Consider the following 25,326-nt stretch of genomic DNA (forward strand, 5'->3'; position numbering starts at 1 on the left):
GGAATTCCACACTTCCAAGGTGTGTTTGAACCTGACTTGGGTCAGGACTGTTGGGCACAAAGAGACCTCCTCTTAGGGTTGTCAGCCTCCAAGTGAGGCACAAAACCCACACCAAGCCATGAGCTAGTGCCCATTGCATTATAGCATACAATGGGTTTTACTACTAATATAATATGTGTTATCTTCTAGTTGCCCAGTTTTAAAAAGGATGTCATAGATCTGGAAAAGTTTCAGAAAATACTTTTGTAGTGGGAAGCATTTGTGCTTTTTTTTCAGTTAGAAAAAAGGCAACTAAAGTCAGGGTTTATGAAAATATGTATTTGCCAAAGGAGGTGATGTTGGTCTCTTAAAGAGCACTATTGCTTGGGGACTTAATGAAATTGATCAGTAGTATATTCTGGAAAGACTAATGAAAGATCTGCATGGCATCCACTCCAACAAAATGTTATGATAGCCAAAGTATAGATGCCTATACTTCATGGAGACACATTTTGTCAATGAGTATTAAAATTCTATGAGATGGGCAAACAGGTAGGTAGAAATGCTCATTCACACCTGTTTGTAGGCTTCCTGGAAATGTCTTAATTGTTAACCACAGTGAACACATTGGTGTATACAAATATACTTGTGCAGTATACAAATATTTTAAATATATATTCATAGGGTTACCTTAAGCAAAGTTATACCATTCTAAACCCATTTAAATCAGTGAGACCAGAAGAGTGTAAATCTGCTTAGGATGACACTGTAAAACATTTTGCTAGCCACTGTTGACAAGTGCTTGTGGCCTAGGTGGACTCTTAGCCTCATCTAACATGACTCTTCTTGAGATTTGTATGTGAACTGGAGGTAATGGAGGGGTTATACAAGGTTTCCTGACCTCTGATTCTTCTCTGAAAATACACACTTACACTTGCATTAGTGATTGTCAGAGAAACCTATGACTGGGAACCTCATGTTTCTTTTACAATATTTAGTTATTGTGTTTTGCTTTCAGGTACATACATACTGGACAATTGTGAGAGTGGCTGAAGAAAATAGGATACAGGAGGCAGAGGGATAACATTAAGGAGACAATACATAGTGGAGGCATGGAGCTGAAGAAAAGAGGTGCCAAGGAGAATGTGGCTCGAGAAAATTTTGCATAGGGACCAGACTGTCACCTAAAAGGTATGCCATGGAATGTTCACAAACACTAATTCTTGAAGGAGAAAGGTCTGAAACAATGTTGATGCCCATCAACTTCTAGAATAGGGTATCATCCTTGTAAATGTTTATGAGGCCCTGTAGTGATATTTTATTTACCAGAGTTTTTAATAAAGTATAAGTTACAAATCTTTTCTGTTTCTTTAAAACAGCAAGACAAATCTTTGGTCATTTCTTCTTCTCTTTCCCAGTTAAACAAAAAAGAGGGAAATGGTGCTTTCTCTGACGAGTTTGTGTTGGCCATGGTAATTTATTGAAATAAATATTTACATTTAAAATATTTAATATATATTCTACTGCTGCTCAACCTTTTAAATTGCTAGCTTGTGTATACCGGTTGCATTACTTTGTTCCCTTTTTTGTTGTTTCAATAAAATTCTTTTGTCAACTCTAACACTTTTTGAAGATGTTGTATATCAAAGTCTTGGAAGAATTTAACATCTCTGGAACAGTTAGTTTTCTCTCCTCTATTTTTACAGTTCTGATTTTGGCTTCCAGATTTTGTTCTTCCTCTTCTTTGTTTGGAGATTAAGATCTATTGCTCAGTCAACTGCATTATTATCAGTACTAGAATGAAAGCCCATTGTAGGTTGAACTACAAGCCGCTGGAGGGCTTCTTGGCCCAAGGTGGAGCTCTGCCCTCCCACTTTCCCCTCTCTTTCCCCATGCCCCCCTGGGAGCCTCATTTACTTCCCCTCCCAAGGGCAGCCAGGGGCAAACTGGAAGGGATTGCTCCATATTGCACCTGGCCAGGCTATTGGGGGTGGGTGCCAGTGGGGCCTGGCCTGCTGTCCAGAAATGAAGTCTGGACAGTCCCTGCCCAGCCCCTGCCCACCTGCCCCTTGCCTAAATATTAACAGTGCAAGCTGCTACAGATGGAAGAGGATAAATAAAGCCTCACTGGTAATCCTAAAGGTTAAAATTTGCACACTGGAAGAAAATCCATTTTCCTCTCATGGCAAGGTATAAAGTCCTTGCCAAGTGTATATTTTTTCCTCCAAGTATTATAAATTGGATAAATGAAATGGGCTTGTCTGACAAGTATTCCTATATACCTTCTAGTAGAGAGACAATAGTTAGATTCATACTATGTGTTCTAAAATTCCTTTCTGTTGGGTGAGGGATTTTGCACCAGTAAAAAGAGTCTAGCATTTGTACCATCAATAAAATTATGGAATTCCTTAAAAGTAAAGGATAAGTAGACAAATCTGGAATTTTAATGTGTACTTTAGCTTCAAATTGAAAATATTTTTATTATATATGTGGAGCCACAGTGATTTTGAACAAGCTGGATTCAATTGTTCTGTTTTGTTTCCAAAAGTTATACAGAACATGCTGCGTGCACTACAGTTTTCAGTTCTTACATGTCCCTCCCTCAGTCTACATTTATGATACATATGTGTACATTAATAAAACACTGTTTTATAAAAGCAATCTAGATGTGATCATACATATGCGTGATGTTTTGTGAACGAACACATATGTTGTGGGCCTTGATAAAACACAATCAAAATTGAAATATGATTGTGCCTGTCACTAAGTGCATCACAATTCTTCCTGTGAGATACTTTACCAATACAGAGTAGGGTATATACACATCAGTAAAATATTGCAGAAGAAGAATAAGGAATCATTGATATATAAAATCATGCAATGATTCCTTTTTTTAAGCTGCTGTCAATGGGCTCATGAATGTAGATAAGACAGAATAACATATAATCAAAACTGCAGCAAAACGGGTATACATCTTCTGAAATTAATTTTAGAAATTCTAGTTAAACCTGATTTTAGGATAAATGAATGCAGGTCAGAGTGTATCAAGGGAACAGAACCCGTGGGAAGAAAAGTGTCTCATTCTGAAAAATTATCATCATACTTATCTTGTATGAAAACAGACATAGACACATGAAAATATGACCTTCCCAGATGTATGCCTCTGACATTAGTGGAAATGCTATTTTTAAAAGTTCTGTCAATTAATCTTTATCACTAGAGAATGAACCACAAATATAATTTGCCTCACATCTTATTCTAGACTGAATTTTGAAGGTCAATTATGTTCATTCTGAGACTCTAGACCCATTTTTTAAAATAATGTCTGTCATATTTTCTGGAAAACTGTCATTCTCTAGTCATCCTTGCTAGACAAGAAAACATTTCCAGTCTATTTGAGGTAAAAGGACAGAGACTTGGAACAGGACAGCAATCTCTCAAGGATACCATCTCTACTCAGCTAAGAATGCAAGAAACTTTATTCTGGAGCAGAGGTCCTCAGACTTTCTCAGGCTCCCTTGGAATTCTGACATAGGGCAGAAAGCACAACCATGAAATTGCTGTCAAAAAAGGTGGTGGCAACCACAAAATGACAGAGAGTGAGGTTCTGTATAACTCTGATGATAACTCTTCAACATTTCAAACAGAAGCTCAGGTGAACAGGATGCCTTCTTAAATGTACATATTTTAAATTTTCTTACATATACACAGTTTGCCTTCATTCATGCAGTGTGAAGATCCTTGAAGAGGAAGCTCCTGCTGAAGTAATGTTGTTGTACTTTGAATCTGTGCAGCCAATCATATTCCTAATAGACAGTCAAAAGCCATTCTGGGCAAAAGTCCCTCCTGGCCCTGTCCATATTCTGAAAACACTTGGCAGGCACCAGGTAATGTGTTCCACATTGTGATTGACTGCATTTTTAAAAGTTTAGAAGTGCTGAGTAGACAAATAAAGGGCTAATTCTTCACTGAGCCTTGAGTGACAGGCTGCTCTAAGCAATCTGATTGGTTAGCATCTGTTGAGCACAGAAAGACATGTGGAAAAGATGCTGTGGAGCCTTTTGGAAACCAAGAAGTCAGAGAATATTCAAAGGAAGTGTACTGAATGAAGTGTTTGGGGAAAACACTGGAACAAAAGCATCTCAACATAAAGACTTAAGTCACTGTAAAATATTTAAGAAACCTGAAACATAAGAACATTAAGTACTGGTTTTACCTTAGAAATTTCAATCCCTGATTCTAACTGAACTTTCCTATCTATGTTAAATAAAATATTTTGTTAATTTTGAATTCCAAAATGCCTCAATTGCCATTTAGGCTGTTTAAGTTAAAGGGGACTCCTTCCCTCAGGTACCAGAGCTGAGCCAAAAGCCAACATATAATACTGTGGCAGGGTGGAACAGCTGGAGTTCTTCGGCAAAGAGGAAAACATATTACAGGGGAAGCTCAGTCAGTAAGGGGGGGGCAGCGAAAATCTTACCTCTGAGAGAGGAAAGTGGACAGGGCCATAATACATAGACACATGAAACTGGCTTCATAACATAACAAAATATAAGACAATGCTGTCTTGAGAGAAGTATAGCAAGGGCAAAAAATGCCCTTCCTCATCCGACTGCAGTCATGTGCCAAAGACCTTCATTAATTAGGATATTTAAATCTCTGTATGTTCTTGCTCATCAAAAAATACTGGAGGAGAGTAAAGAGATTAATGAGGTGTTGTTAATAGTAACAATGTAGAGTTTAAATGGCCATTTAAATGGGCAATGTGTTTTTTATCATCAGATGCTCTAAATCAGCATCAGCTACAATAAGGCATCTCTGAATATTTTTACATAGCAACTGTTGTTAGGAAAGATCTGCAACCTAAACCAAAATTCAGAGGGACTCAGATCCCATCAGTATTTCAAGCAGCTGGAGAGAACAAAAATATACATAGCCAAATGACTGGCTTCCTTCAGGTTTTTATTTTTATTTTTAGCAGTTTCAAAGAAGTGATTCATTACAAAGAAATATTCTGTCCTGGCAAGTTCTGGCTTGGCTAGATCCAGATCCCATCACAGTTAGCTTCTAAAGGTCTTCACTAAACTTAAAAGGGCATAACTCAGCTCATCATTGCACAGCTGGTTCCAACCTCCATCCTAGTGATAGGTGGAACCCCGTGGAGAAATGTTACACCAACATTTTTTTAGTTTCTCTTAAAGTTCCTCAGAAGTCCAGATTTAGGAAAGAGCCCCCAAATCCACCTTACTCTCAATGTTGGTGGCCAAAGCTCATCCTCCCAGAGGTTTTGTTTTCAGTAGCAGTAAGTGGTTAAGTGCTCCCCCAAATTAAGTGTTAATCTTACAATCTTTTTTTTTCAGTGCAAGAATTCTTCACCTTACTCCCATGGCAAGAAAGCCATACCATAAAGAAAAAGGATCTGCGGCATCCACTTCCAGATTTCAGGAAGGAATAGTGCAGTCTTCTCCATCAACATGGTTGGCTGCTGTCTCAAAAGCTGTTTTACCTAGTGCTGATCTAGCTCATCTTAGCTTTTTTCCTTGTTGAATCTGAATTTGAAATGGATATGTTGCTAAATTTCATGATAACTCAGATTTAATTCAAAAGTTCAAGTTCATTTTATGGTTCCTCCATGCCCTTTCCCCAATAACATGAATGAAATTCAACAGAATTGTTGCTGTTAACACTGATGGCCATTTTGGTATCAACTCCATATTAATGGCATATGTGGCATATAAACTGTAATATAAAATATATGGTATAAAGTACCCTAAAAGAAACAAAAATAGGAAACTGGTCAAAGAAAATAGGCAGTACAAAAATGGTCTTTCTAAGCATCCCCCAAATTAAAAGAAATAAACATATATGTATATTTAGGAGCTGATATGAAAATTCAGAGAACATAAGAGTATGCAATGTGATGGGAAGCATGCCTATAGCGCTGCTCCCACTCACCTCAATGGGTTTAGTAAGTTCAATGAGCTTTTGAGTATGACTGTGCTCAGATTTTAAAAAAGGAAAATCCAGGGATAGTCTCCAAGCTACAGTTAGACTTCAGCAGGAAAATCTTCCATTTCACTCACACACACACACACACACACAAAAGGATCAGCTAACAGACTGAAGGTATTGATTCCTCCAGATACCCAAATGGCTACTCTTTCCATTCTGGAAATCCCCTGCCATTAGAAGCACCATTTATGGGAGCATTTCAAACTGCTTCATGAGAAGAAGGCCAAGAAAGTCCTGTTCCATTGAAGGAAGATGAAGTGCTGGTTTTTGTACTCCATTTTTTACTACCTGAAGAAGTCTCAAAGCTATCTACAATTGCCTTCCTTTCCTATCCACACAGCAGACACCCTGTGAGGTAGGTGTGGCTGAGAGCTCTGAGAACTGTAACTGGCCCAAGGCCACCCAGCTGGCTGCATGTGGAGGAGAAGTAGGGACTCAAATCTGAGATGATTCTGCACTGAGCATTTATTCCAATCCCAGGTCAATTCAGTACCTCCGTCTCCACTGAATGCAATTTCCATTTTGATTTTGTCTGGTTTAAATTTTCCCTCTGCAACAAGCTGGATTGATCCAGAGTGACCCTACCTTTCCCGTGCGATATCCTAGAATGGATATAACCCTCAATATTTGAAAAATCAGCACGAGAAAGTGTGCAGCTCTCTGCTGGTTCCGAGTCTTTGTTATTAAAAAAAAAAGCCCTGAATGACCAAGGCTTCAGTTCAAAGGCTTCCTCATTTCCAGGATGCAAGCTTGCCTTAAAGGGGAAGCTCAAGAAGCCCTAACTTCTCTCGGTAGAGATTTGTCTCTTGATTTTTTTCTCCTTCTTCTGCTGTTTCCAATGCTCTCCCCCCCCCCTTCAAGAAAAGAAAGAGGCTCCTGCTGTGCTTGGCTCCCCCCCCCCTTCTGACCTTCCCTAATCACGTGCAGAACACTTTTCTGTTTCAATGGGGAGGGGGGGAGATAAAGGAAGACCCAAGTTCAAATCGATCTGGGTTCAGCAGGATCCACAAAGGAATAAAAAAAGTAAGTACAGTTTCAGCCCTGGTTCTCCAGATTGAAGGCTTAACTACAACACCATGCTGGCTCTCAGTGTTTTATGTTAGCATAAGTTTACTTAAGAATCCAATCTTACATTTGACATAGCCATGAGAAATATGAATGAACATTAAATGTTTGTCCAGCCTTCCTGATTTGAGTCTGATTAGAGGAATTAAGGAAATGACAAAAAATGGCACAGTTCAAAAGTTAAAGTTAACTTTTGCACTTTATTTGACATCAAACAAGATGCCTGAAGATAGATTCAGGTGGGTGGCCATGTTGATTTGAAGCAGCAGAACAAAGTTTGAGTCCAGTGATGCCTTTAAGACCAACTTTCAATAAGACTTTATTGGTGTTCAGGATGCCTGAACGTAGCTAATCATTGTCATATATAATAAAGAATGACTGGTACTTCCCACAACATCCCAGCCCTCTGAATGACCCTCGGGGGGGAGGGCCCTCACCCCAAGGCCCATTCAATAGAGTTGTCATGCCATCCAGAAGCATCAAGACACCTCTGGTTGGCCTTCCCTATGGGAGCAATCACAGAGCTGCTGCATTGTCCAAACGCTCTTTCCCACATTCCATGCCTGAGGAGGAAGAGTTACCACCAGGCCAGGAGCTGGGATGGTCTGCCCTCTGCAACCCGCTGCACACAGCTGCTGCCTGCCCCCTCATGCCAGCTGTATGTAAACTTTCCTCCCCAGGACTTTCTGTCTCATGTTTCCTTCCTCTCTCCACTTATGGCCTAGCCCACCTTCCCATCCCCTATGTCTATTCTTCTCTTCCCCCATTCCTGCCCACCAACAGCGCTACTTCTAGCTGGCCACACCTGCTCCAAGTTACTTCTGTGCCTCTCACCCCACTCCTGCTTGGTGTTGGTCCGCTGGGGAAGTGGCCCAAGGCCAAATGGCCTACTGGGGGAGGCCATGCTGTACCTTCACCCATTGCCACCAGGAGCACATGGGCCCGCTTTGTCCCCCACCACCACCTGCTGCCCTCCTGGAGTCTTGGGCAACCACTGGGCAGCTACTGGGCAGTCCTGGCCTCACTACCTACCCTGCCTTTCTGTGCTCATCCAGCCACCGGTGAGCCTCACAAATGTTCTCTACCCACTCCAGCACCCCCTTCTCCCATCTCGGCTGGAGGACGCCCAGTGAGTGCTGGGGGGGGCCTGCTGCCTCCTCACCCGCTTTTCCACCATCCTTCACCACTGCTTCCTCCTCCAGCCTCTCTACCCTCTCTCAATGCTCCCTCAGGGTGGCCTGCCAGAGGGGCCCTCCTACCTCCTTTCTGCCCACATTTAAAGCAGGCTTAAATACTAGTGGCTTAATAAAGTGAAGGAGGTTTTTCTTATGCTAAAACTAACAACTCTCAAAAGGACCAAGTATTCTAAAGCAGTGGTCCCCAACCTTTTAATCACGGGAGACCACTCAACGCTTGAAAATTTTACTGAGGGAGGGGTAGTTTACTCCTCTATTCTCAACCACTGCCCTAACCCTCTCTGATTGCTATGGTAATGTTTAAACATCCCTTCAAAATAAGATACAGACACGCCACAACAATGAACATAAGGAACATTTTATTTTCATGGAAATTTTAACTTGTGACAATGACAAATCAATGGGAACCCTGAGCTTGTTTCTCTTCCATCTGGGAGTGATGGGAGACAATGACACCTGAAGTGTGCTGTAAAGGGGCGGGGGGGGGGGATGAAGTAAAGGGCCGGGGGGGGGAGAGAAGGCGTCCTTCGCAGGCCACCTCCAATTAGTCAACAGCCCACATGTGGTCCGCAACCCACAGGTTGGGGATTGCTATTCTAAAGGACCAAGTACTTTGATTTACTATGGTCTAGGTGGTTTAAAGTTATGAAGCATACTCAATTAAAAGTTGAAGAACTAGAAATGTGAGAATGTTTTTATTTATTTTGAAATGTGTACGAATGTATATGAATAAAAGTAAATAAAAAAACCTTCACAGTTCAGCTAAAAAGCAAGTCAGATGTTGAATTGCATGAATACAATTCAGAGTTGCAGTCTAAACCATTTGATTAGTTAGACAACTAGGGATTGACAGAATTTCTTCAGCACATGGAACACACAAACCCTTGGCAGTTGCCTAGGCAGATGGCAGTTATCTGGTAAGAGATCAAATGTATGTGATGCTTCATCATTTAAGAATGTTATTGTTCAGTTCAACAGTAGACACCCAGTAGTCCCAATTTCATTCTTCAGATCTATTATTTATATCCCAGCACTCTTCAGAGCCTAAAAGCAGCTCACAAGTTCTTTCAAAATCAATAAAATGTAAACATATATGTACAATAGCAGCCAAGCAAACTGTGAGAAAGACATGAGTAGCTAGAAACCAATTTTTCAAAATCAAATTGTTGTACAGTTCAATGCAATACAACCTTTGCTGTAGAGACCCCCAAATGCTTCTCTGGGGTTAGAGGATTTTTTTTTCAATTTCCCCACATTCTTCACCAGTTACCTCATTAGATTAGATAACTGGCATATGACTCTCTGAAAGGTCTTATAGGCAAATAGTAAAACAGCTGCTGCCAAATTTCTTATTGTGCTGTTCAGGTAATGAGTGGAGTGCCTGATTAGATGGTAGCAGTCCATGATGCAGTATTGTCCAAATCTGTAAGTGACACAGACAAGAACAAGAGTGGAGCGGAACGGGCTTACCCGTGCCGCTTGTTGGCTGGGGGAGGGTGGGCGAAGGAGGAGGCGGCTTGGTGCACGTTGCCGGCTGGGAGCACTTGCCACAGCTGCAGCGTTCGCGTGGCTGGTGGGCGGGGCTTCAGCGTCTTGTGGGATGCTGGGCTGTCACTTTCCCGCCTGTTCAACTGATCAAAAGAGTGCTTCTCCTGGGGAACATGACCAAAAATGTAGATCATCCAGCACTTATTGGAGAGGCTATGCTCGAGCAGTAGAGCACATGTCTCGCCCGCGTGACAGAGGGAGGGATCGGGTCCAATGCAGCCCGTCTAGCACCTTGGGGGAAGGCACGAGCCGCACTTTTACAGAGGCAGCGCAGACCAAAGAAAAAACCAGAGCGAGACGGGAGAGGCACTCAAAATCCAAAGGGCACAAACGATGGCGGTCTTTGCACAGCAGTTCGTCGTTGGGTGAGTTATCTTCCTGGGATGATGCGGTGGAGGTATGGCGTGCGGGGTGGTATTAGATTGAGGGGGCATTCATCCCCGGAATACCAAAATGGATGGACCTTCGCAGAAAGAACATAAAAAGGCTGTTGGACGAGGCGGGAATACCTGAAAAGGCTAGGGCTCCCCCTGTAAAGTATAAGACTGCGGATGCGCCACCCAGTGTTCACTTACGGACTAAGATCCGTGAGCGGGCTTTGGAAGGCTACTTCGTTGACTTCTTTTCTGTTTTGAAGGGCCAAGAAAAAGGTGGGGATACAGGTAGCAAGAAGGATAGAAAGAGACAGAAGGATGCGCCTCCTTTTGTGGAAAGGACCTTTGATAATTGGTTAAAGGGTTTTGCCAAGTATCTTATACTAGTTGCTGGGTCTTATCCGGACTGTGGGTGGCATTTTGGGCGCTATTTTGCACATATCTTGGAAGCAAGGGGTATTGCAGGGGACGAAGCTGCGATAGAATATGATCGCACGTTCAGGGAATTCGCTTTGCAGAACTCTGATGCGAGATGGGATTTAAAGCACTTAGACACGTGGATGGTGTCCATCGGTTTGGGTACCAGGTGTCCTAGGGACTGCAGCCAACAGGGTGGGTCAGGGAAGCGGTATTCCGGACTCCCTTGTTGGGATTTCAACAACAAAGAGTGTAGGCGGCGTTGTTGCTTTGAGCACAGGTGTGAAGCCTGTGGGGGAGGCCATGCTCTTCCAGCATGCACCAAAGGTGGTTCCTCGATGCCCTTTCGAGGGTCCCGGCCTCTCAGTAAGAAAGAAGGGGGGTCGGGCAATGCAGGATCTTCAAATGCAACCAAAACCGCTAAAAGCCCTTCCTGAGGTGCTGTTGTCAAAAGCCCCTACACCGATAAGTGTATCGTGCCTTTTGCCATGGTTACATAAATATCCGAATAGGGTTGCGGCTGAATACCTGGCAGAGGGATTCAGGGTGGGCTTTAGGATTCCTTATGTGGGGCCTCGGGAGGCTTTTTCGTCTGAGAATTTAAAATTAGCTAGGTTGATGCCTGAAGTAATAGCTAAGAAATTGGAAGAAGAGTGTAGGGAGGGACGCATTGCTGGTCCTTTTGATGCCCCACCGATCCCGCACTTGAGGGTATCCCCGTTAGGGGTTGTGCCCAAAAAAGTGTGAATTTCGGTTGATTCACTATTTGTCTCACCCGTGAGGGGCTTCAGTGAACGACGGCATTGCGCATGAGTTATGCTCGGTGCATTATGCGCCTTTTGATCAGGCAGTGGCTCTTGTCCAGGCCAACGGTTCAGGAGAACTGATGGCCAAAAGCGATATTCAATCGGCATTTAGGTTATTACCGGTCCACACGCAAGGTTTTGACCTGCTGGGTTTACAATTTCAAGGTATTGGTACGTAGATAAGGCAATGCCCATGGGCTGCGTGGTGGCATGCACAGCCTTTGAGGCATTTAGCACATTTTTAGAATGGACGGTGAAATGTAAGGGTGAGTTTTGTGAGGTTACCCATTATTTGGATGACTCCTAATTCATCTGCGTGCACACAACGTCTTGCCACATTCCAGGCTCTGGCAGTAGAGCTTGGGGTTCCATTGGCTGTTGAAAAAATGGAAGGGCCAGTTTCCTTCTTATCATATTTGGGGATAGAACTGGATTCAAAAGCAGGCACTTCCAGACTTCCACGGGAAAAATTTTTGAAATTACAGAGTCTGTTACAGGACATATATGATAAGAAGAAGTGCACTCTAAAAGAAATGCAAAGTTTAGTTGGCCATCTAAATTTTGCCTGTAAGGTAGTAGCGCCCGGTAGGGCATTTTGTGCACAGCTAGCTCACTCCACTGCGGGAATTCAACGGCTGCATCACCACATACAGGTGACCCGGCACATAAAGGAGGACATAGCAGTCTGGAGGGAATTTTTGGAGTCTTTTAATGGGGTGGCCATATGGCAGTCTCCTTTATCGGTGGGGGATAGTTTACAAGTTCACTCCGATGCTTCTGGCAGCTTGGGTTTTGGGGTATTCTATGAAAATAGGTGGTGCTCCAAGCGATGGCCTGACTGTTGGAGCACGGCTGTGCACCGGGACATGACCTTTATGGAAATTTTTCCGCTGTTGGTTGCAGTGGAATTGTGGGGTTCCTTATTCACGAATAAGAAGGTCAGGTGACAACCAAGCCGTGGTTCACATAGTGAATAAGCAAACTTCAAAGTCAATGCGAGTCATGAGGTTACTTCGCCAATTTGTATTGACTAGCCTTAAGTTTAACGTTACCTTTATGGCCTCCCACATTGCGGGGGTTCGCAACGAAATAGCTGACACCCTATCTCGTTTTCAGGACAAGAGATTTCGTCTGTTGGCCCCGGGTGCGAACGCAACCCCAGATGTCTTCCCGTAGGAGCTTTGGGCGCTTGGAACCGAATGATTCTGGATGGTGTGCTGGGCTCTGTGGCACCAGCGACGAGAAGGGAGTACCAGGGAGCGGCCATGAGCTTCTGTTCCTTTGGCAGATCATTAGGCTGTCGTGAGGACTGGCCTATGAAGGAAAGTCTACTACTGTGCTACCTGGCACACCTTCGGGATAATGGGGCAGCTTACAGAACTATTCGAGTTCAATTAGCAGGGCTCTCATTCTTTAGCAAGTTGTTTAAAGGTTGGGATCCTGGGTCGTCGTTTTTAGCCAGAAGGGCTATCAATGGATGGAGGCGGCTGACCCCTAGGATTGCTGATTCCAGGCGTCCTATTCCGAATGATATATTACATGGGTTAATGAGGGAGTTGCAACACGTTTACAAAAATGTGTATGAGGTTTACCTGACAGGGGCGGCTTTCACCTTGGCCTTTTTCAGAGCCTTTCGGGCGGGGAGTTGCTATCCCCAGCCCGGAACAGGGCAGGGTGCGCCACTATTACCTTAAGCGACGTTAGGGTTCAGGGGGATGGACTTTTGATCTGGCTTCAGAAATCAAAAACAGATCAATTGGGTAAGGGTATATCAGTTTACATTTGCAAGCGGGACTTACCGGTGTGTCCAGTATGATGGGTGTCTAGATTTTTGAAAGTCCGGCCAGATGTTGAGGGCCCCCTGTTAATCCATGAGGATAGGACTTATTTTTCCCAATTTCAGTTTATGGCCGTGTTCAGGCTCTGTTTGAAGAAGTTAGGTTTGCCGACTGAACAATACGGTTCACACTCGTTCAGAATTGGAGCTGCTACACAGGCTTTCCAAGATGGGGCGTCTGCGAAGCGGATCATGAAACTTGGGCAGTGGCGTTCAGCAGCTTATAAGGGTTATCTGCGACCTGATTTGGTTTACTAATCTATGCATTGTTTCAGAGAAATGCCCCCCGAATCAAATGGTGTTATTATTGGGGCACAGCATCATACATTGGGCAGGCCGGTATGCAGTCAAATCTAGTTGGGGCCATCATCTTAGTTTGGATAACTACCTGCACATCACATGGTGTGGTCATCGTGGTCTGAGATGGAGTTCATTGCTGGCCGTTGCATCCCAAGCAGTCCATCGTTGGGGGATGCCGAGCACAGTGATTATACAACTTGGTGAAAATCACATACCAAAGATACCTGGTCGTCATTTGATCAACATGATCGTGGAAGATTTGACGGTTCTGCAGCAACAGATGCCTCAGTCAGTGGTGCTGTGGTCTGAACTTTTGAGTCGGCGCGTTTGGAGAAGTGTGAAGAAAGCAGCAATAGTTAATAGGGCAAAAGCCAAAGTTAATCGTTCCATTTGTCGTTACATTGTTAATTTGGGGGGTCGGGTGGTTAGACACCCTGACATTGATAGTCAGCTTGAGGCGTTGTATCAAGCTGATGGAGTTCATTTGTCAGATTGGGGGCATGATATTTGGCTCCAAGACATACGGTGGGCGCTCTGTGAATGGTTGCAGGGGGGCGGGTTTGGCGGGAATGAATTCTTCGTTCTGTGGCGTATGGCAGGGGTCCCCAACCGCCAGTCCGCGGCCCGGTACCGGGCCGCAAAGGCCATCATACCGGGCCGCAAGCAGCCGCGCCTGCCTCCCCCCCTGCAGCGAGAGGGGGGGAAAGAGGCCGGCACAGCAGCCGGCGCAGAAGGCGCATCAGCCGGCGCGGCAGCTACGCAAACGTGCACGCGCGGAACTGCCGCGCATGCGCGTTTGCGCCCCTGGTGGCCAAAACGCGCATGCGCGGCAACTCTGCGCATGTGTGTTAGCACCACCTGGTGGCCAAAACGCACATGCGCAGCAATTGGGCATGCGCGTTTATGAGCAACTGCGGCAGCCGGGCTGCTGGCTCTCCCCCACCCCCAGAGGCGGTCCCCGACCAGAAGAAGGTTGGGGATGGCTAGCGTATGGAACACAGGAGAATGAGCCTATTAGGGGAGCCGGTGTGCGATCGGCCTCCCCTCGGGACCTGGGGCCTCCTTAAGGGGGTGGTAGTTACGAGCACCCAGCCGACCCAGCAGGGTGGGTAAGGGAAGTTTGTTAGTTGACCAGATAGCTCTGGAGACACTCAAGGTGGTTCGCGCCCTTTGGCCCTCTAGGTGGGTTATCTCCCATTATTAGAAAATCTGATTTGAAGTCCGTATTCCCAGCGGGGAACATTGATGGACTTCTTGTCAGGTTTCAGGTGGGTGGGCAGTCACCGGACTGCTTAGGTAAGGCTCATTCCCCTTGTGTAGCGCCAACCCTCCGTGGGAGATTTGATTACAGCCATGGCCATTTTAAGCCAACATTCGAGTCACGTCTTCCTTCCGCCAGACTGGCCTCGTACCAGCCAATATCGATGCTTCCAATCTTTTCCAGGCTTAGCAAGTTACTCAAACAACTCTGGAAGATACATCAGACAAGATTGTAAAGCTACAGTCCTACATTTGCCCACTAAGGATCAAATTTAGTTGGACTTTCAAGCAGGTATGCTTAGAGTCATACTGCACATCTTTTTGTTACCTCTAGCCTTTATACAAGCACCAAGTTAAATGAGGGAAAAGGTCAGAATGCGCTACCACTGCAGATATGAGAGGAGATATGAGAGCTACAACTGCAGATATGACTCAATGGTAGAGCATCTAAATTGCATACAGAATTTCTCGGCTTCAGTCCCAAGCAGCTCCAGATAAAAGGATGAGGGAGCAGGTCGTGCAAAAGAACACCACCTGAGATCATGCAGAGTAGCTGCCAGATAGAGCAGAACATAGTGCCCTTGATAGGCCTCAGTATAAGGCCACTTCATCTGTTCATGAGGCTGCTATTCAGTATTAAGGGTCAAGATAGCAATCTATCCTTAGACTTCTTCAGCTAATGAGAGGCATACTGGCTGATAGGGGTTGGGAAGGGGTGGTTCTCTATGATTCTCCAAAATCATGCCACAGCCTAACAATGGACCAACATAAAGGGGGGAAATGATGGGAGAAATGGGAAACACTTGGAGAGCTAGAATTTTTAAAGCTATCTGATCTGTTTTGTGACAATAAAGGAACATACAAAAATACTGTGTTGGATGGCTTCCCAACATTAAGCATTTTGCCTCAAATCCCCCAAGATACCAATACAAAATATTAATTTATCTATTTCCAAAATAAAGAAATAGTTACAAGTTTCTGACTGTGTATGACTAGTTCAAGGCGGATTGCCAGATTTTAATAACTATTATGTGTCAGAATAGAAACTTTAGTTCACAATGCTTAGTTTGTTACTATACAGAGTCAAATAATTTAATTTTTGGTCTGTGCCTAATATATAACATATTATTTGTCCCTCCTTCCAGGTAAGCTGTCGAACAGACTGTACTGGATATTTGCCTTTATTAGTTTGTTCTAAATTACTATACAATGAAGCACCTATGTAGTCACAATAATAGAAACTGCATGTTGTTTCTATTCCTCATAAGAGTTACAATCCAAAAGCAAGAAAAATTATGGGTATGGCAAGTGGATTAGGTTACAGATAAATCAAAATGGGCACTGTCCATGTGAATTAGTTGCACTAAAAGATGTAGTACATAGCATCTGAAAATGTCCATTGTATAAGGCCTTAGAAAATAAATAGTCTAATGTATTACTTGGATATCTAAATCAATGGTTTGCAAATGGGGAGGAGGAATCTTGTAGAGCAATCATTCATCAATTGTGTTATACTTCTTGGAACTTTCAGAAGCATTATGATCAGTTTTAACTTTGTTTAATCATAGGGTATAGATTTTTTTTAATGTATTGTTAGTCTCCCCCCCCCTTTTTTAAATTTTTTTTTTGCCTTTGTCTTTTTTGGTAAAAGGAATACCGGGGTGGGGTGGAAGGTGTCAGGAAACCAGGAAGTCCAAGTAGAAAAAATGAATGTGTCATTTTCTTAATCCTATAACACACAAAACACATTATAGTAATGGGCAAACTTCCCAGGGTTCAGTTCAGAACTGGGCTTAGTGAACTGACCTATTTTTTAATAGTATAGTGAATAGTTGTTGTTTGTTCAAGTTCAGTTTCAAACATGTCTGATTCCAGGCTTTATTTGAATTCATTTCTGATGACAACATAGGAGAAATGGCTAACAGGGGAAATGATGGCAACAGAGGAAAATGACAGGCAGGATCAGATCCTGCTATCTTCAATGGTCTCTAACATTGGGGGCACTGCTCACAACAATATTACAGAAATGAGAAATGAGAGGATCAGATGGACTGCTTCCCTGCCTCCACTATAGCCTCCACTAAAGCAACTGCCAGATATTCAATAAAGAACAAAGTTCTTCATGGGGCTCACCTCAGATTTGCCAGGATCAATATGAGGCTTTGAGAATTTCTCCTGGGCGAAATGTATAAAGTACAGCAGTATCATTTCCCTAATGCTAGCAGGAAGAGGATGCTGAAAACTGTTCCAATCAGAAGAAACCACAAGGTGAGATGCTAGAAGTATGGATTATTATTATTTCGGTCCTGGCCCCAACATGGTAAATTGTGCTCCCAGAAGAGCTAAGGGCCCTGACGAGGGCTGTCAAGGTTCCCACAAGGCCTGCAAGAGAGGGCTCTTCCAACAGGCATTTGGTTGAGGCTAGGAGGAGGGATGCCTGGAGTTACGAACCGGGTATCCCGCCCAATACTAAGCATTATCCACTGGTGAGGAAGAACAGAGGCCTTGAGTGATATCAGCAGGTGGATATAGGTGTAGGCTGTAATAACAGACTGGAATAGCAAGAAGGGTTGTTTTATTCCACCATCTGCTGTAATTTTGTTAGTTGTTTGGAAGAATTGGGTATTAATATTGTAGGGGTTTTAATGGGTGTATTGTCTTATATTTTAACTAGAATTAAAGCCTGTTGTAGCTGATACAATGAGCACTAGCATGGGGGGAGGTGGGAAATAGCAGAGAGAGGGAAGGAGAAAGGAAGACAGTGATTAAGAAAGAGATAGAAAGAGAAAGGATAGAAAAAGAGAACAAAATAAATTGAAATAAGAAAAGATAGAGGGAGAAGAGAGTGATAGGCAGAAATATAGGTAGAAGGAAAGAAAGTAAGTAAGAGAGAGATAAAAAGAACAGAGGGACAAATATATAGAGAAAGAGAGGGATAAGAAGACAGAGAAAGAATTACAGAGAAAGAGAGAGAATAAAAAGGTAGAAATTAAGAGAGGGAGAGGAGTAAACAAGAGAGAGGAAGAGTTAGAGAGAGACAAAGAAAAAGAGTGATTGAAAGAGAGAGATAAAGAAATGGTGAGAGAGGGATAGAATGAGAGGAAGAGAGAGACAGAGACAGAGATAGAGAAAGAAAGATGTAGAAAGGAAAGTGGGGAATGGCTGGTGCATCCTTGCTGAGGCTTCACGGGGCCTTTGGCAGCTGGCGAGCCTGGGAGAGGTGGCAGCGGACAGCCCTCCTGGGCGCGCTTACCACTGGTGTGGAAAGCCCTCCTGCGGCCTCTGTGAGGCCGCAGGAGAGCTTCCCAACCTGGAGGGGGGAGCGCAGCGAACCTTACCCCCTGCACTCACCACCTCTCCAGCAGGCTCTCTGCATGGTGGCCAGGAGTGCAATGGCAGTGAATCTGCCAGAGCACTCTTGGCCAGGGCTGTTGGGGGCAGACAGTAGTGGGGCTGGGAAGCACAAAGCCCAGGCAGGCACACTGCCCAGGAGGGCTCAGCATATTATTTATATAGCCAATTCTTATTATTCTGTAAGTCGCCTTGAGATTACTTTGTCAAGAGAGGTGGTATATAAATCAAATAATCTTCGCTGTATAATATAAAAAGCTAAAGCCTAGGTGGGTGGAGAATGGGCAGGGCTAGTCATGCCTTCCGAATGATTCAAAAATTGAACTGGCCTCGCCCCCAGACTTTGGACCAATAGGGAAGTGACAGCCCCCCCCCCTGGCCAGGCCAGGGGCAATCTGGCAAGCTTGCAGCGTGTTTGCCCCTGGCTGTTGAAAGGGACATAGTAACTGGGCTGGGGAGCTGGCCTCCTGTCCCCCTTGGCTGCCATGACCCAGCCCAAATCTCAGACCAACAAATGTTGTTATGGAGATTCTTTTGCCTCCTGTTTCATGTGCACAACAACCCTGTGCAGTAGGCCACAAATTTGTAAACGGTCATGCAGAAGAAATACACATAGCTTGGCTGTTTCTTCCCTCCAGCAGTGAGGCTCGCCAGAGCAGTATTTTAAGTGAGAATGGGCTTTTCTGTCAGCCAACTGTTTGGCAGAAGGGGAAAGCTTCCCCCCCTTCAAAAGTAAAGGACAAGTACCCCCACAGACTCCCCTGCATTGTTCTCGGAAGGAAAAGCCTCTTTTCCCTCAGTCAGGGGCTGTTAGAGGCTCTTTCACAGCAAGCCTGAATGGAGGGGGTGGGGTGGGAGCACACTCACCAGCCACCTGCCAGCTCCGTCAGTGGTCTGAAGTTGTTAGATGTGACAGTTAGGCCTGTGCACTAGGTATCAAGTGTTTCAAACTCAACAACATCTTGCATGGGAAGCCTTGTTTCTTTTCCACAACAACCCTGTCCAAACTCCACAGCAACCCTTTCTGCCTGGGGAGCTGATCTTTATACTCTGCAGATGAGCTGTAATTCCAGGATCTCTCTAGGCCCCACCTGGAAGTTGGCTAACTCTGGGTAGGAAATATTCCTGGAGGTTTGGAGGTAGGACTTCAAAATTGTACAATGCCTCAGAGTCCGGCCTTCAAAGGAGCCACTTTTGCCTGCAGAGTTGATCATTATAATCTAGAGATGAGCAGCGATCTAGAGACAATTGTAGAGGCTCGCAGACGGCAGTTGTGGTGGAGAGGAGCAGGTGTGTCCCTCCTGGGCTATGGGCTTTGGAAAACCCTTACCAGCAACTGTTTGTATTTTGGGGCACAAACAGACAGACAGACCAGCGTCAGTCCTGAGAGTCTGGAAAATGCAGGAAGATCTATAAATAATGAAACTGTAAATAGTGAACAAGTAAATGGCTGGAGAGACATGGGAAATGACAAACGCAGAGCTGGGAGGAATTGGTTGCCATGTAAGCTCTCCCTAAGAAGAGTCTCCAGTCTGATTTTCCCTTCACATATCTGAGGACATGGCTCTGGAAAGCTCATCTGTAACCACTATGCCACAATTCCCAAAGGTCAGTCCTCTCCTACACTCAACAAACATTCCACACCACAGGTTCTTGACACCCATATCTCCACACCCATGCCCTCATTTGCCACCATGCCACCCCAACTTCCCACAATCACACACATTCAACCCCATGCCCTTACAGACTGGACAACCCCTCCCCTTCCTCTTCCCACCACCAATGGATACAATGGCCCCTAGCAAAAAAAAAAAATAAATATGCCACTAGCAAATAATAAATAAATACATTTAGTAAATTTATATATTGCTCTACAAGAAAGTCAGCTCAGGGCAGTGTACATCATTTAAATACTGCTTTCTGTAACAATACAGGTAATCATCTTGCTCCCTTTTAAAAATCTGGCAATATCTGGGGGCTTTCTGCACAAGGACCAATTTTGCTGAATATTTTCAGTATGCAGAAATGCTATATTAAATAGTGGGAATTCCATCATTCTGCATACCTTTAATTTTAGTGGAATATTGAAGTCCCAGTAGCATTGTATTAATTCCCCACAGGTTTCTGGTCTCGCTGGAATCGCAACAAAGGAAGCGATATTTTTCCATGCTTCTTCCCGCCCCTGGCTGTCAATCCAACAGAACAGCCAATGAACTGTTGTGTTCGTGCTCCCCAAAAGCCCCTTTCCCTTTAAAAACTGTTTTTAAAAACCCAAACACACCAGTCGCAACGAATATTTGTTCAATCGTTGTCTCAGAAAGACCTTTTTTGCTGGCGCTTAATCGTTTACACGCTCTTCAAATAACCCCCCCATGGGCACAATTTGTGGCCAAATTCCCGACTAGTGTTGAACAGGGGGCTGTATTGTGCTTGGGAACTTTAAAGACACTAGTAGGGAGCTTTGTTTTACTGTTAATCACTTCTGTGGAGGGATTTTAGCCAGAGAAGCCTCTTTCGTTGCTTTCGCCGGTCTAAGGGGGAAAAATGGCGATCGCGTTACCGGAAGCTTGGGGGCGAGAGCGAAGGAGGGACATTCTTTCTACAACTACATTGAGAATGCACATGTCTTTTTCGGATGTGTTGTAGGTTGTTCTCAAGAGTCTAGCGGTTTTTTTTAGGGGGAATTCCGAAAAGAACTACAACAAAGCGATTTTTGCAGGAGTGTTGCAGATTGTGTACGACATCATGCGAAACATTGAATTAATAGCGTTTACCAAAGGTAAGACTTCTGCTACATTTAAGTTGTGTGGAATGGCCTGTATACAATGGCCTGTATATATTTCACCACCTGTATACAAGGTTCATATAGTTTACAAGAAAATATTGTGATGGATTTTGAAGATAAGATTTTGTTGCTGTAAAACTCGGAGAATTATGTCCAAATCAGAAAACTGTGATTAGTTCTTTCCATTCAAGTCAGGATCATAATCCCATTTCAAAAGTTTTTTATTCTAGTTTGAAGGAAAAGTATCCACTATTCAGATAGTACATCAAAACTAAGCCTAAGCACACACAAGTGGAGGTAGCACATAGTAGCTCAGGTACCTATCCATGACACACCTCCAGTCCTCTGAATTATTGTTTGGAGGATCATCTGAACCAAGTAATGATGAATAATTAGCTCCCTTGGTTTTGTAGACCATTCATAATTTCATTTCCTTAAAAAACTTTATCCAAACAAGATTTTAACTCAACATTTGTTTCCATAAGTATACCAGTGTGAAAAATGCCAAATTAGATATTTTCATGTTATTCAGTCTATTTTTAAAAATATGGCTTTAAAAAATGCACATTTCTCTTCAGAGAGGTCTAGGAATCAATGGTTCAGGTTATACAAGTAAGCATATTTTGGTTCATGAAAAACTAATGTGACAGGGTCATCAGATTTCATTTGTATTGGCAATATTCCAGATTTCTGTTTATTGTTTGTTATGATATCAATTCCTAACTCCTGATCTATGACCACTGCATGGATCACCATGGCTAGGTAATATGCGGTCAGATAGGGTGCTAGTAGTTAAGCTTGGTCCAGATGAAAAAACGCTAGGCACGCTACTCTCATGATCTGCGTCTCTATGGTGAGGGAGGTGTCAAAGATCACACCCAGATTCCTGGCAGATTGTGCAGGTGTGTTCCATAGGCAAACCACAGATTTAGGATTTTAAAAGTTTTGTAATGCACTGTTAGATGGGGTGTAGGTACTTGGTAGTAGGGATCAGATTGCAGAATCTGTATAACATTAGAGTTGAACTCCTGATCTATGGTTCTGACAAGAATGACAAGAATGACTGCATACTTCTCCTAAAGCATTCAGTCTTGGCCTCTGCCTGTGGCCAGCAAGGTCCTTGGTCTTTTGTGGAGTGGTATTTACTCAGTTCTTCAAACTACCGCACCATTGCACTAATTTCTCATGCTAGCAAAGTTATGCTCAAAATCCTACAAGCTAGGCTCCAGCAATATGTGGACCGAGAACTTCCAGAAGTACAGGCAGGATTTCGAAGAGGCAGAGGAACTAGAGATCAAATTGCCAACATACGCTGGATCATGGAGAAAGCTAGGGAGTACCAGAAGAACGTCTACTTCTGCTTCATTGACTATGCTAAAGCCTTTGATTGTATGGAGCACAACAAATTGTGGCAAGTTCTTAAAGAGATGGGAATACCAGAGCATCTTATTTGTCTCTTGAGAAATTTATATGCAGGTCAAGAAGCAACAGTGAGAACTGAACATGGAATCACTAACTGGTTCAAAATTGAGAAAGGAGTTCGGCAAGGCTGTATACTGTTGCCTTGCCTATTGTATGCAGAGCACATCATGAGAAATGCGGGATTAGAGGAGTCACAAATTGGGATCAAGATTGCAGGGAGAAATATCAACAACCTCAGATATGCAGATGATACCACTCTAATGGCAGAAAGTGAAGAGGAACTAAAGAGCCTGTTGATGCGGGTGAAGGAGGAGAGTGCAAAAGTTGGCTTGAAACTCAACATCAAGAAAACAAAGATCATGGCATCCGGCCCTCTCAATTCATGGCAAATAGATGGGGAAGAAATGGAGATAGTGACAGATTTTATTTTCCTGGGCTCCAAGATCACTGCAGATGGGGACTGCAGCAAAGAAATTAAAAGACGCTTGCTCCTGGGGAGGAAAGGTATGGCAAATCTAGACAGCATCCTAAAAAGCAGAGACATCACCCTGCCAACAAAAGTGCGTTTAGTCAAGGCTATGGTATTCCCAGTTGCAATGTATGGCTGTGAAAGTTGGACCATAAGGAAGGCCGAGCATCAAAGAATTGAGGCTTTTGAACTCTGGTGCTGGAGAAGACTCTTGCGAGTCCCTTGGACTACAAGGCGAACAAACCGGTCAGTCCTAGAGGAGATCAGCCCTGACTGCTCTTTAGAAGGCCAGATCCTGAAGATGAAACTCAAATACTTTGGCCACCTCATGAGAAGGAAGGACTCCCTGGAGAAGAGCCTAATGCTGGGAGCGATCGAGGGCAAAAGAAGAAGGGGACGACAGAGAATGAGGTGGCTGGATGGAGTCACTGAAGCAGTAGGTGCAAACTTAAATGGACTCCGGGGAATGGTAGAGGACAGGAAGGCCTGGAGGATAATTGTCCATGGGGTCGCGATGGGTCGGACACGACTTCGCACATAACAACAACAACAACAACATTTACTCAGTTCGCTATGGTTATTAAGGACTGCAGGTTTCAACTCTCTTAAGACTCTGTCCTGGAATGGCAATTGCAGCCAGATTATTATGCACTGAAATAACTTCTGAAGTGCTAATTTGTGCTACTTTCCAAATTGAAAGTGAGCTGGAAGCGGTGATTGTATAATTATGAACTATACATTTGTCCCTTTACCCACTGTCGAGGCAAGCAGATTGCAACCATCACCCTTCCAGGTGGAAGAGCAGATGTTGCTCCCAGTTGGTATCTATGTAATGTTTCAGCCAACTGGCATGGAGGTCTGTGGCCGCTCCTTCCTGAGACCACAGATGGCACTCTTGATACCTTTACCAAGATGGTGATCAAACTGTGAGACACTGGGAATTACTACAAAATTATTGTACTATAGCTGACCCACATATTAACTTGTGGGTTGTTGTTGTTGTTGTTGTTGTTGTTTTTTGCGTTTATATGCTTGAACATAGAATGTGTGCTGCTAGATATCAATAATAACATGCCCCAATTCTCAGATATATTGAAGCCACTTTTGAGATACAATGTGACCAAAAAATTCTAGTAATAATTATTTCTGAATATAGCTTTGAAAGACACTACAAAATGCATGCCCTAGTTTAGCTTTACCATCTGTGCATGGAAACAGGCTTCGGCACATGGCTTGCCATTCTGTGTCTGGCCTCTTGTGCACTGGACTCTGGAGTGCTGCACAGAATTGGACCTACATACATCACGCATTCACCCACCGACTGCTGCTCATATCTGGAATGGGCAGCTAATAAAACAAGCCTGCCTATCATTTGGCTTTCTCCATGATTTATGCCCTGCTTATAGTTTAATAGCAAGAATGACCTTTGATAGTGAATTCAGAAATTCAGGGTGAGGAAGATTTGTAAGATGTAGACACATTTAATGCCTCCAAGAGTTAAAAAGTATGATTCTAAGCAGATTCAGTAGTGGTAGAAGACATCATCAAGTTGCAGTGAACTTATGGAAGCCCGGTAGGGTTTTCAGGCCAAGATATATTTATAGGTGGTTTGCTATTGGCAAGCTCTGCCTCGCAACCCAGGACTTCCTTGGTAGACTCGCATCCAGCTACTAACCAGGGTCAACCCCGCTTAGCTTCTGAAGTGTGACAAGAGTAGGCTGGTCTGCACCATCCAGGTCATGGTAAGTAGAACTATACCCTTTCAAGTCAGGATTAGAAGGTTGTGATTCTGCTTAGAACTGCATTGAAAGTCTGCTTCCTCAGCTATGGGGAAATGTATAATTTGAAGTTATCGCGCTACCAGACCTCAAGCAAGAAGCAGAGTTATCTCAGTTGCCATATTACAAATGTCTACATCATTTTCAATACAAAAAATTATTTTCTGCTCTCCTGTTCAATCTTACAGGGTGCATAATATCACTCCTTCAGTTTTCTTTGCCTGCACTGCGTCCTCTGTGAATAACCTGCAAGACAATGTGCGTGTTGTCAGAAGAGGGATTACCTCCAGGGAAACTAATGCAAGATATGTTTCTGTAGACTTTGAAATTGGAAAGACTGCAGAGAACTGGATGCAATAGAAGGAGTTAATGGAACTGGTTTTTGCAAGATTGGAGTTAGATAATAGGACTGCTGTTCAGAAAGAGACTCTGTTTTCCAATATGTGCTGGACAAAAGGGCTGGGATAGCTGCAAAACACCAGTCCCTAGTGGCTCACTGAAGCAGAGGCAGAAACAAAATAAGCAGGCTTAATGCTTTGAAGCCTGTTGCCATTCAGAGAAAAAGCTCTCAATACAAAGAGCTAGAGCTCCCACTAAAACCAGTGAAGTGCAGATCACTCAGTGAGATGCAGATGAACCTAATAATGATGTTTTTGCAGATAGAAAAGGCAACAAACAAACCCAAAACTGTGTTTCTCCACTTATTTTAACATTAAGCATATCTGCT

Source organism: Paroedura picta, chromosome 3 (genome assembly GCF_049243985.1).
Source record: "Paroedura picta isolate Pp20150507F chromosome 3, Ppicta_v3.0, whole genome shotgun sequence".
Taxonomy (NCBI): Eukaryota; Metazoa; Chordata; class Lepidosauria; order Squamata; family Gekkonidae; genus Paroedura; species Paroedura picta.